The sequence below is a fragment of the Perognathus longimembris genome, chromosome 28, assembly GCF_023159225.1.
Source record: "Perognathus longimembris pacificus isolate PPM17 chromosome 28, ASM2315922v1, whole genome shotgun sequence".
In the NCBI taxonomy this organism is placed as follows: domain Eukaryota; kingdom Metazoa; phylum Chordata; class Mammalia; order Rodentia; family Heteromyidae; genus Perognathus; species Perognathus longimembris.
The window spans coordinates 26,957,918-26,968,537 of NC_063188.1; positions in this window are offsets into that span (position 1 = coordinate 26,957,918).

The following is a 10,620-nucleotide window of genomic DNA, read 5'->3' on the forward strand; positions in this document are numbered from 1 at the left end:
TAATAAGGAAAACTACATTTTAGAAAAAGCATCATAGGATGTTTTAATCCATATTGTTAGAATCTTCACTGAGAAACAGTCCCACAGACTTACTGCAGATTCCTTAGCTTAATCTTGTACCTAGTATTGGATTAAAAACATTTGCAAGGAAAAAAAAAACTTTGCAGGGCCCAGAATTTGAGTAACTGAGGTGTGTGTGGTGGTGGGGGGGGGGGGGGAAGCAAGCACCAGGAGTTTTATTATCCCCTTGAGATATAGTTCTTCCCTAGTTTTCTCTTAGAATCATTGGGTCATAATTACTGGGCTAGAAGACTTGGAATAAAAATAGGTATTTGAAAATGAAATGAAAAATTCAGTGTGTGCGTAGAAATCTTTCTTTGGCATCTGTGTTTTCTTTGTCTTAAAGTTACTTCTCCCTCCTTGGTTCTGTATTTTGATCAAAGTCTCCAACAATTCTCCTTATAAGATACACAATCACTGAGCTTTGTTATATGAAATGGAATTCAATAAAAATGGACTTCAGAGAAAACTTTTTTAGCCTGTGACTTCTCACATGATAGAATTAGCAACTGTCTGTTATCAAAAGGAGGGTGAAGGAGTTATTTGGTAACCTTGGGAGATACTTTAGTAACATCCTTTCAAAAACAAATGCCATATGGTCCTTGTTTCCAATCTGGAGGAAACGGCTGATTTCTCCACGGCAGTGGAAAGGTGTATGACATGTCTTTTCAGTGTTGACAGCACCCTGGCTGCAACCCACCTCTTATAGTGACACCTGCCAGGGAAGCCCACATCAGACAAACATCTGGGACTTCTCTGATGTAAGGCAGACTGCGATTGTTTCCAGACTTGTTTGGCATGCTCTCATACTAAACACTATTCTGAGATGATTAACATATGTCTAGAATGGATAACTGAGCCTCTTTCTTTCAGGAGCCTGAACTGTATTCGTGCAATGCCAACTAATTTTGGAACAGTTGAAAGGTCTATCTAGGTCTCTACATTTATATAGAGTATGTATTTTTAGACATGTACTGATTCTAATATTTGGTTCTGATATGCATGTTACTCATTTGGCTGTTGTTTTAAACGAAAAAAATGACTTTTGAACTGAATTTGACTGTTTGGTAGTTCTGAGGTATGGATAAATATTGACTTAGTTGATTGAGAGACCCCTAATGCCTTTTGAAGGATTCATTCTTCCATTAAGCTACCTTGTTTCTGCTCAGAAATTCCTCACTGAGTGATTGTAAATAGATAATTTTCATAGATTGACAAAATAACATGGACAGCTAGAATAAATGTAACCAATCTGCTTTTTTTTATTTTACAGAAGGAAATGGCAAAGAAAAATACATTTCAATACAAGATATCCGATGGAATGTTACAGTAAAGATAAGCTATGGGTCCACCAGTAGCAACTGCATAATGACATGCAACAACAGTCACCTTTATTTTAATTACTACTTATGCTGCATGTTGCAAATGCCCATCTTCTTCCTTTGCATTCTTACTTAAACTTGAAATTGTGCAGTGGAATGGTTCATTACAACTAGTGGGATTTGTGATGAGATGGTTTTCTCTGTACAGGAAGCAATAGCTTTCTTTTGTCTCCTTCCTTCCTTCCTTCCTTCCTTCCTTCCTTCCTTCCTTCCTTCCTTCCTTCCTTCCTTCCATCCGTCCTCATCAGAACTGGGGCTTGAACTCAGGGCCTCTATCCCCAATTGATTATTTTGCTTAAGGCTACTGTTGTAACACTTGACCCCAACTTGCACTTTTAGCATTTTGCTGGTTACTTAGAGATAAGAATCTCAGGACTCTTTTGCCCAGAGCTGGGTTCAAACTGTAATCAGTATTCTGATTAGCTTGAATTACAAGCATGAGCCACCAGCTCCCAGCTGAGTTTCTTTTTGCTGTGGTGGTAGGGGGCTTGGGGACTGAAGAATAATATACAAGTGATACACCTCAAGATCCAAATTTTATTCCTTTCATAAAATTAAATTTACTTTTTGTTATCTTTAAATAGTTGTACAAAAGGGTTTCAATTAAACATGTTGATTTATGTGTGTAATATATCTTAATCAATGTCACCCCTTTCAACATTCCCTCATGTATCTCAACCCAGTGCTTCCCCTCAAAGTTTCAGTTTCACATTTTATTTTCCAAAGCAGAACAGTACTCAAATCAAACAGTTCTTTTATAGTTTTAATATTTTATCCAACCATCAGTGACTTTACTTACTTCCACCTGCTAGTTAACTATAGCTCTATGATTTGCCATTTTTCAAAATATTAAAGTCATTTAGGAGTGAAGTTAAATTGGGCAGTATATAAACTTACTTTAAGTTATTAATGGCATAAGTAGATAAAAACCCTTCATGAAAGTGCAACAGACTAGATACATTTGGAAGGAGATATAAATTTTATTAATGCCACATAATTTAAGTATACAGTACAAAGAAAAATTTATTTCTCAAATTAAAATATTATAATATGGTGTTTTCCTTTATTTCACATGCCAGCAATCGATATCCAAATATTATAGCTTATACAAATAATGTATCTTTAGTGCACTATAAAATATTGAAATATGTGATGGTTATAATTACATATGTACAGTTGCAAAGATGATTTCAAGCCCAGCAGTCCTTTTTGCATTATTTATAGATCCTTAAACTTAAGCACAAGTGGAAAATGCCATGGCCTATTCAAACAAACACAGAAAAGAAGGCTGTTAGAAATTGGGAGACCTTTTCAAGTAATAAATCAATAACCTTAACTGTGTGATGGAAATTATAATTTTAAATAACATTAGACCTTAAGGACAGAAAAGGTGAATATTGTAGCAAAATCATGATTAGAATATACAGTTGTGATGTAAATTTGCATTCATGATGTTTCTTTGCTCTGTGTGTGCGTATGTTTGTATGCATTTAAAGAGAACACAAGGGATTTCAGTCTCCTCTTTAGGCAACAAGAGAAGGAGCTGATATATGGAAGGAAAGTAAGAGTTCTTGCAAATGAAAGCTCCTTGTTTTGTGCTTAGAGCAATCACTTGAACCTGAAGAGTTGTGGGGAGAGCTTGAACAACTTTATGGTTTCAGTGATGGATTAAGGGTTTTCACTTATAGAAAGGAAGTGAGTGCTATAGTCAGAATTGTGCCTTCCAAATTCCTTTATAAAGCCTTAACCTCCAATGAGATGGCAATTGGAGGTGGGAATTTGGAAAATAATTGGGTTTATATGAGATCATGAAATTTGTTTTCCATGCCTGGAGAAAACTCCAGTTTATGTGAGCATGACTAGGTAATATCATTTACCTGGTGGCATCTTCTGTGAATTGCAGATAGTGAGGTAAGGAAAAAACACAAAGACTCTTAAAAAGGCAAACCTTGTAAACCCATTCTGAAAAATTGCTGCAAATATCACTGTACTAAGGAGCATTTAAAGCATTACTTTACTATTCTTAGTCAACTAGACTGTGTTCCACTTACCTTAAAGTTAAGCCATAGTATGAAGAGATACTGGAATAGTGGGATAATTATGCTAAGACACACACCTTATGATTGTTTTAAACTTAAAACTAGTGAAATATGTAGAATCTAAAAGGGTCTCATAGCAGTTACATTAATGAAATCATAAAATGTAGATGATGAAAATCTCAATCTCAATCCACTGGGATTTTGCAGTGGGTATAAGGAGAGGAACTAATGGGATGTACTCATGACAATACAAGAGAGGGGCAAGAAAGCAAGGGCATGAAATTACCATTTGTTGAGGATATGGCATAAGACTGCTTCCTTATGATGCTTTTCAGTAACATGTAGTTTATTAAAACATAATCATTTCAGGTCAGAATGAAGACAGAGGAATTTTTTTGGTTAGATTTAGTTTTAGCACTGTCAAAAAGTTTATTAGGTATTTATGAGACTTAATATGTAGATCAGGTGATTAGAAATATGTAAAACAGAAAATATGAACATAGTACATAAAAATAAGAAACTGTATATGTCCATTGCTATGTACAGGAACATTTTTTCTTCATTGTTTTTTGGTTTGGGTTTTGGTTCCCCACTGCCTATTCATATCCATCAGTTGCCTCAGGGTAAGCACTCAAAAATTTGGCCGTGGGTTGTATGTAGGTTTAGTTCCTCATCAAGGATCTCTTCTTTTGCTTTCTCTCAAGGCTGAAAACACCTATCTACTGGATAAGAAGCCATGTTATATTTTCATTTGAGAATGGATGAAGGGCTCCCTTAGCTTCCGTTTCCACACAAAATCATAGTGCTTTCAGGTGTTCCTGGATGACAGAGCCTTTTGTGGCTGTCTTTGTGCTCCAGTATCCAGCATCATCTCTGGCACAAATTCTCTCCTTTGTTTCATGATGTTTTCTTACCATAGATTTCCAGAATCATTCTCCCTGGTCCTGACCACCCTGAAATTTGGAAACATAGGTTTGGCCTGAAGTTCTCAGAGCATCTTATGCCTTAAGTCACAAACTTTGCCTTCTCTTTTAAAAATGCCACTATTTGAACATACTTTTCCAGGCTCCTTCAAGGACAATCATCCATCCCTTTAATCTCTTTTGTTATCAAATATATGTCTGATATATCAGAGACATGTTGGCATCATTCATAATAGTGTGTCTGCTGAACGGTGCTTCCAAGCCTACAACTTGAGTTTAAGATAAGATAAAGAAACCAAGGTGGATCCAAAACAAATATTCAGATAAGTGTTGTTTTAGCACAGAAAAAATATATTTCTAAAGATTGTTTTATGATTTAAAAAGTTATTAAGAGCTAAAATGTTGATTAATCAATGTGTTATTCTTCACTGACACTTTTTAGTTCCAATTTGCATTATCTCTGGTATGACAGATGATTCCTCACACTAACACTTCTTTCTCAACCTGCCCACCTCAAATTTTTATTTTTGACTTTTACAAGATTTGCAGCATCATGTAGTAAATTAATAATCCTCACTTTTTTTCAAATGGATTCAGAAGACTTTTCTGTAAAGGTGTGCAATTTCTTTAGCGAAGTTCCATTGACTTGTAAATTTGAAGGAAAAGTCCAGATGCCTAGAATTCTAAAGGAGAGACAAATAGAAGTTTGTTTGTTTTGTCAGTCCTGGGCTTGTACTCAAGGCCTGGTAACTATTCCTGAGCTCTTTGGCTCAAGGCTAGTGTTCAACCACTTAGAACCACAGCTCCACTTCCTGTTTTTCAGTGGTTGGAGTCTTATAGGGACTTTTCTGCCAGAGCTGGCTTTGAACTGTGATCCTCATATCTGAGCTTTCTGAGTAGCTAGTGCCACCAGTGCCCAGCCAGAAGTATTTTATCATACAGATTTTTAAATTAATCTGCAGAGATCAATGTCTCTGTAGAGAATTAAAGTAGACAGCAACTTCCTACTAAGCTGAATATGCAAACAAATGCATCTCAACGTGTGGTCCTGGGGTTTCTTGTATCTCCATCAGCAGTTGAGGTCCAACTCAGAGTTACAGGTTCAAGAACTTGAGGGAGAAGGTTCAGCTATCTGTGTTTTATAAAGCACTCCAGGGGATTCTGATACACATTTAAGTTTGAGATGCATTAGGATAGAGAATCAAAGTATAGTCCCTTTGCCAGCAAGGGCAAAGAATTCCATCTGCTTGTTAGATATGCAGGTTCACAGACCATCATCAGAATCTGCATTTAACAAGCTTTGCAGGTTATTCATATGTACCTTAACACTTGAAAAGCACTCCTTTCTCTAGAACTCTCTCTAGGGCTTCTTAACCTACAGTGAACTTAGAGTCTGTTCACCATCTTTTAAAAAAATTTCTACAGGTTCACCCTTTGCCCCACTGGAAAAATTGGGAAAGAGTGAGGGAAGGGGTGACATTGTTCAAAAAGAAATGTACTCTTTAACTGACCTAGGTAACTGTAACTCCTCTGTATATCACTGTTACAATAACGGTAAATAAAAAATTAAAATATCTGTGTATTCAAGGTTCATCCTATTCCAATTAAATTAGAATATCTGATGGTGGGACGGACATGTGTACTGCTCATATTTGTCAGGAGATCTCAATGCACACATATAATTAACTATCCTTTCTTCATCTATGGCTTATTTAATCATGCTGTATAATATTTACATCTGATCTTTCACATCAGTGGGTTCTGTACATGTTGATTTAACCAACTTCAAAGGCTGAGATCTGAGGATCACAGATTAAAGCCAACCCAGGTGAGAAACTCCATGAGAGCCTTATCTCCAGTTAAGCAACAAAACTCTAGAAGTAGAGATGTGGCTCAAGTGGTAAATTACTAGCCTTGAGAGAAAAAAAAAACACTGAGGGACAGTGTTCAGGCGTTTAGTTCAAGCCCTGACCCTAACATACATGCATGCATGTGTGCGTGCATGCACACACACACAACTGCATTTGTACACTTGTACTGACTGTAGACTTCTTTGTCATTATTCCCTCAACAATAGAGTATAAAACTTACCCATTTAGCTTTTACATTTTATTAGGTATTATAATGAATCTAGAGATCATTTAAAACATCCAGGAGGCTATACATAGATGATACGCAAGTACTACATACATCATTTTATATAAAGGGCTTGAGCATCTGCAGATTTTAGTATCTGCAAATACCTCTACGCCTAACCTTGAATGGGTACTGAAGGAGCACTGTCTCCTGGCAGGGACATATAAATAGTGCTCATTTGCTGATGCTACCCTTTCATTCCCTTACATTCTGCAAATGTTTTGTGCTAAAGAAAAATAAACCTTGCAGCAACACTGTAGATACATCTGAAGGCCAACTGCCCATAACCAAGTAACCAAAACCTAAGTTGTGCTAATTTCCCCGAAATGCTCTCTCTTATTATAAATGAAACATAAGCATTACATTCTTGTCAGCATAATTCCAGTGGAATTAAATCAATCAGCCAAGGACAAATCAGGTTACATAGCTCTACTTGTCCTAAAATGGATGTTAATGTATAGCAGCCAATCACAAAAAAGGTCAAAATACTTCTACCTCTATGTTTTACATACTGCAATATCTCAGATGTGATGTGAACAGGGTGTCTTATCACTTAATTAGAATTCTTTGATTTTATGAGCTACTCTGTCTTCTACAGAGTTTCCATTTGCTCTGATTTTAAATTTGACATCCATTTTTACATTGTTTTTCTTTTTTGTCATTTTAATGAAGTACTTGCAGGTAGAGAAAACAAATGTCTATAGTCAGCCTGTTTATGAAGTGAGAAGATTTTGTCTTGAATAACGAAGTTAGAAACTATTTTCTTTATATTATTATCTTTAAGTAGTTGTATAAAGGAGTTGCCATTTAACAAAGCAGTTTAGGAATACAATATATCTTGATCAATGTCACCCCTGTCAACATTCTTACCCATCCCTCCCCAAGTAATTATTTTGTGATGCAAAAATTTGAGGCAGAAATATATGTAAAAACATCACACATAATTTTATAACCCAGAGAAAACCACTGATAACCTTGTATTGGTTTATATCTTTCTAGATCTTTTCTCCTTGTATGTGTATGAAACAAAATTGGTATAGTGTGCAGAGTTCCTACACTAAATTTCATTGGAAACATGAATTTATGAATAAGTGTATAATCATTAGTACAATTACATATTCTACTTAATTAACTGATTAATGGACAAATGAAGTTATACTTTCACATTGTATAACAGTATTTTAAAACACATTTGCATTATAGAATGTCTAAATTGAGCTAATTAACATCATATATATATATATTGTGGTGGTGGTGGTGGTGGAGATGGTGAATTCTATTTCTATATCAATTTTCAAGAATATAATACATTATTGTTAACTTTAGTAAACATATTGTACAATAGAGCTCTTGAATTTATTCTTCCCATTTAATTGAAAATTTATATACTTTAGTCAGCATAGTCTCAACTCCTGGTAACTACCAGTTTTACTTTTTGCTTCCATAAGTTCAACTTTTATAGATTCCACTCATGTTATTATGTAGTACTTGTCTTTAAATCCCTGGTTTATTACACTTAACCTAATTTCCTCCTGGTTAATCCATATTGAACCTTTCTTCTTTTTTGAAGTTGAATAATGTTCCAATGTGCAGCATATAACACATTTTCTTTTTCCAACTGTTTATGGGCATTTAAGTTGATTACATATTTTGGTTATTCTGAATAATAAAATGAGAGTAAAGATGCATCCTTGCATATGGATTCCATTTCTTTCACATATATACTCAGTAGTGTGATTGGGGATTATATATTTTATTTTTATTTTTTGAGGAAAATTTTTTGAAGAAAATAGTTTTCTATAATGGCTTTACTAATTTATATTCCAACCAAGGATGTGCAACCATTTTCTTTCTTCACCATATTATCACTAACACTTATATTTTCATTTTTTAGATAATATACATTCTAAAAACCATGAAGTGATAAATAAATGTGGCTTTAATTTGCATTATTTTCATTAGTGCTATTGAGAATTTTTTCATCTAATGTGTTGGCTGTTGACATTGTTTTTGAGATGTGTATTTTTTTAGGTAAAAGCCATTTTTAAATCAAGTTATTTGTTTTTGTTCTATAGTTACTTGAGTTCTTTATGTCTTTTGGATATTGACTATGTATTAGATTTTTGGTTTATAAAAATCTTCTCCTGGGGCTGGGAATATGGCCTAGTGGTAAAGTGCTTCTCCTGTATACATGAAGCCCTGGGTTCGATTCCTCAGCACCACATATATAGAAAAAGCCAGAAGTGGCGCTGTGGCTCAAGTCACCCAGTGCTAGCCTTGAGCAAAAAGAAGCCAGGGACAGTGCTCAGGCCCTGAGTCCAAGGTCCAGGACTGGCAAAAAAAAAAAATCTTCTCCTGTTTTTTCTTCTCAGTCTGTTGGTTGGTTTCTTTGTTCTGCAGAATCTTTTCACTTTTACATAGGCTCATTTGTCTATATTCATTTTTTTGTGTGTTTTCTGTGCAGATCTGAACTCACTCAGATTAAGCAAGTCTTAAGGGTGGGTTTCCAATGGCTATTTGGGCCTGAGTAGCCCTTGAAAATAACTTTGTAGGTACTAGGATGGATACCTAGATCCATTGAGATGCTCTTAGAGCCCTATTATCAGGTACTAGCATCCTGCTTGTGTGTACCTGAAAACAACTCAGTATGGTTCTTGAACCTGAACCCATTTGGGCTGATCTAACTCCAGAGTGGGGTTGAGGGCTGAATGACCCTAGTGGGATCTGTCCTAGCCCAGAGACAGGGTCTCCAGGTTGTCTTGGAGCCTCAGTGTATAGAGTTCCCGAGGGTTAACTGCAGTGGGTTTGATCTCCAAATATTTTGTGCCTGCCTCAACCCTGGATCCTCTGAATTATGATTTCCTAGAGACTTTCCTTGAAGCTAGAGCTCGTTTGGTCCTGGTGCCAGCATAGCGTCTGGGTCCACAAAGAATTTATGTGCAGCCTAGACACTGTTTGTGATTCAATGGAGCCAGTATCCACTGGTGTTGGCTTGGAGGTTGGTATTTGGTTATAGATCTGTTAGGTCTTTTAAGGGTAGCTCGTGTACTATGGCATTAGAGGCTAACATAGGACATGGGAACAAAGAAACCAGCTTTAGATCATGTATCCAGGAGAAGCAGTCCATTTCTAGGATCTACTGAGGCAGACCTGAATCCTGAGTCTGCTGGAGCAGGCCTGTAATTTAAGAATGCTAGGGGCTGGGAATATGGCCTAGTGGCAAGAGTGCTCGCCTCGTATGCATGAGGCCCTGGGTTCGATTCCTCAGCAACACATATACAGAAAATGGCCAGAAGTGGCGCTGTGGCTCAAGTGGCAGAGTGCTAGCCTTGAGCAAAAAAAGAAGCCAGGGACAGTGCTCAGGCCCTGAGTTCACAGCCTACGACTGGCCAAAAAAAAAAGAAAAAAGAAAAAAAAGAAGAATGCTAAAGTCTGGGGACTGTAAGGACCAGCCTGATGTTTAGTTAAATCTGAATCTCAGGTCTAATGACAATGGCTTGACATTTTAGTTGACCGGGAATTTGGTTTTGTGGGTACTGGTCTGGTGCTAGGACCAGTTACATGCCTGAGTCTGCTGGGGTTAGCGTGAAGCTGAAGCAGGCATAGAACCAGGGGCTTCAGGGTTGCTTCCTAGTGTCATGACAGGCTTGGAAGCTCACTCCCTGAGAATTGACCTGGAACCTGTACCTGCAAGAGACCAGCCTAAGTGCTAGGTCTGTGGGTGCCTGCCTTACTACTAGAACTGAACTGCTTAGTCTTGAACTGTGGTCAGTCTAATGTTTGGAGAATTCTAGGGCCTAAGATTAGTCTGACATTAGAAATAGTCTGAAGCCTAGGGCCCGAGGTTGCATAGATGTGAAATGATTTACAGACCAAGTTCATCGCACAGGCCTGGATCCTGGGACCATGAAATCCTGTGTAGGGCTGGGTTTTGCTGGAGCAAGCTTGAATTTTTTTTTTGTTTCCAAAAGGAAATGTATCACCACAGAAAGAAACTTTATCATACCACTAATAAAATTTCAGAGAGTGTTGACAGTGAGATTATTTGAAAACCTTGGGACAGCTAGAGAATTTCAAGTC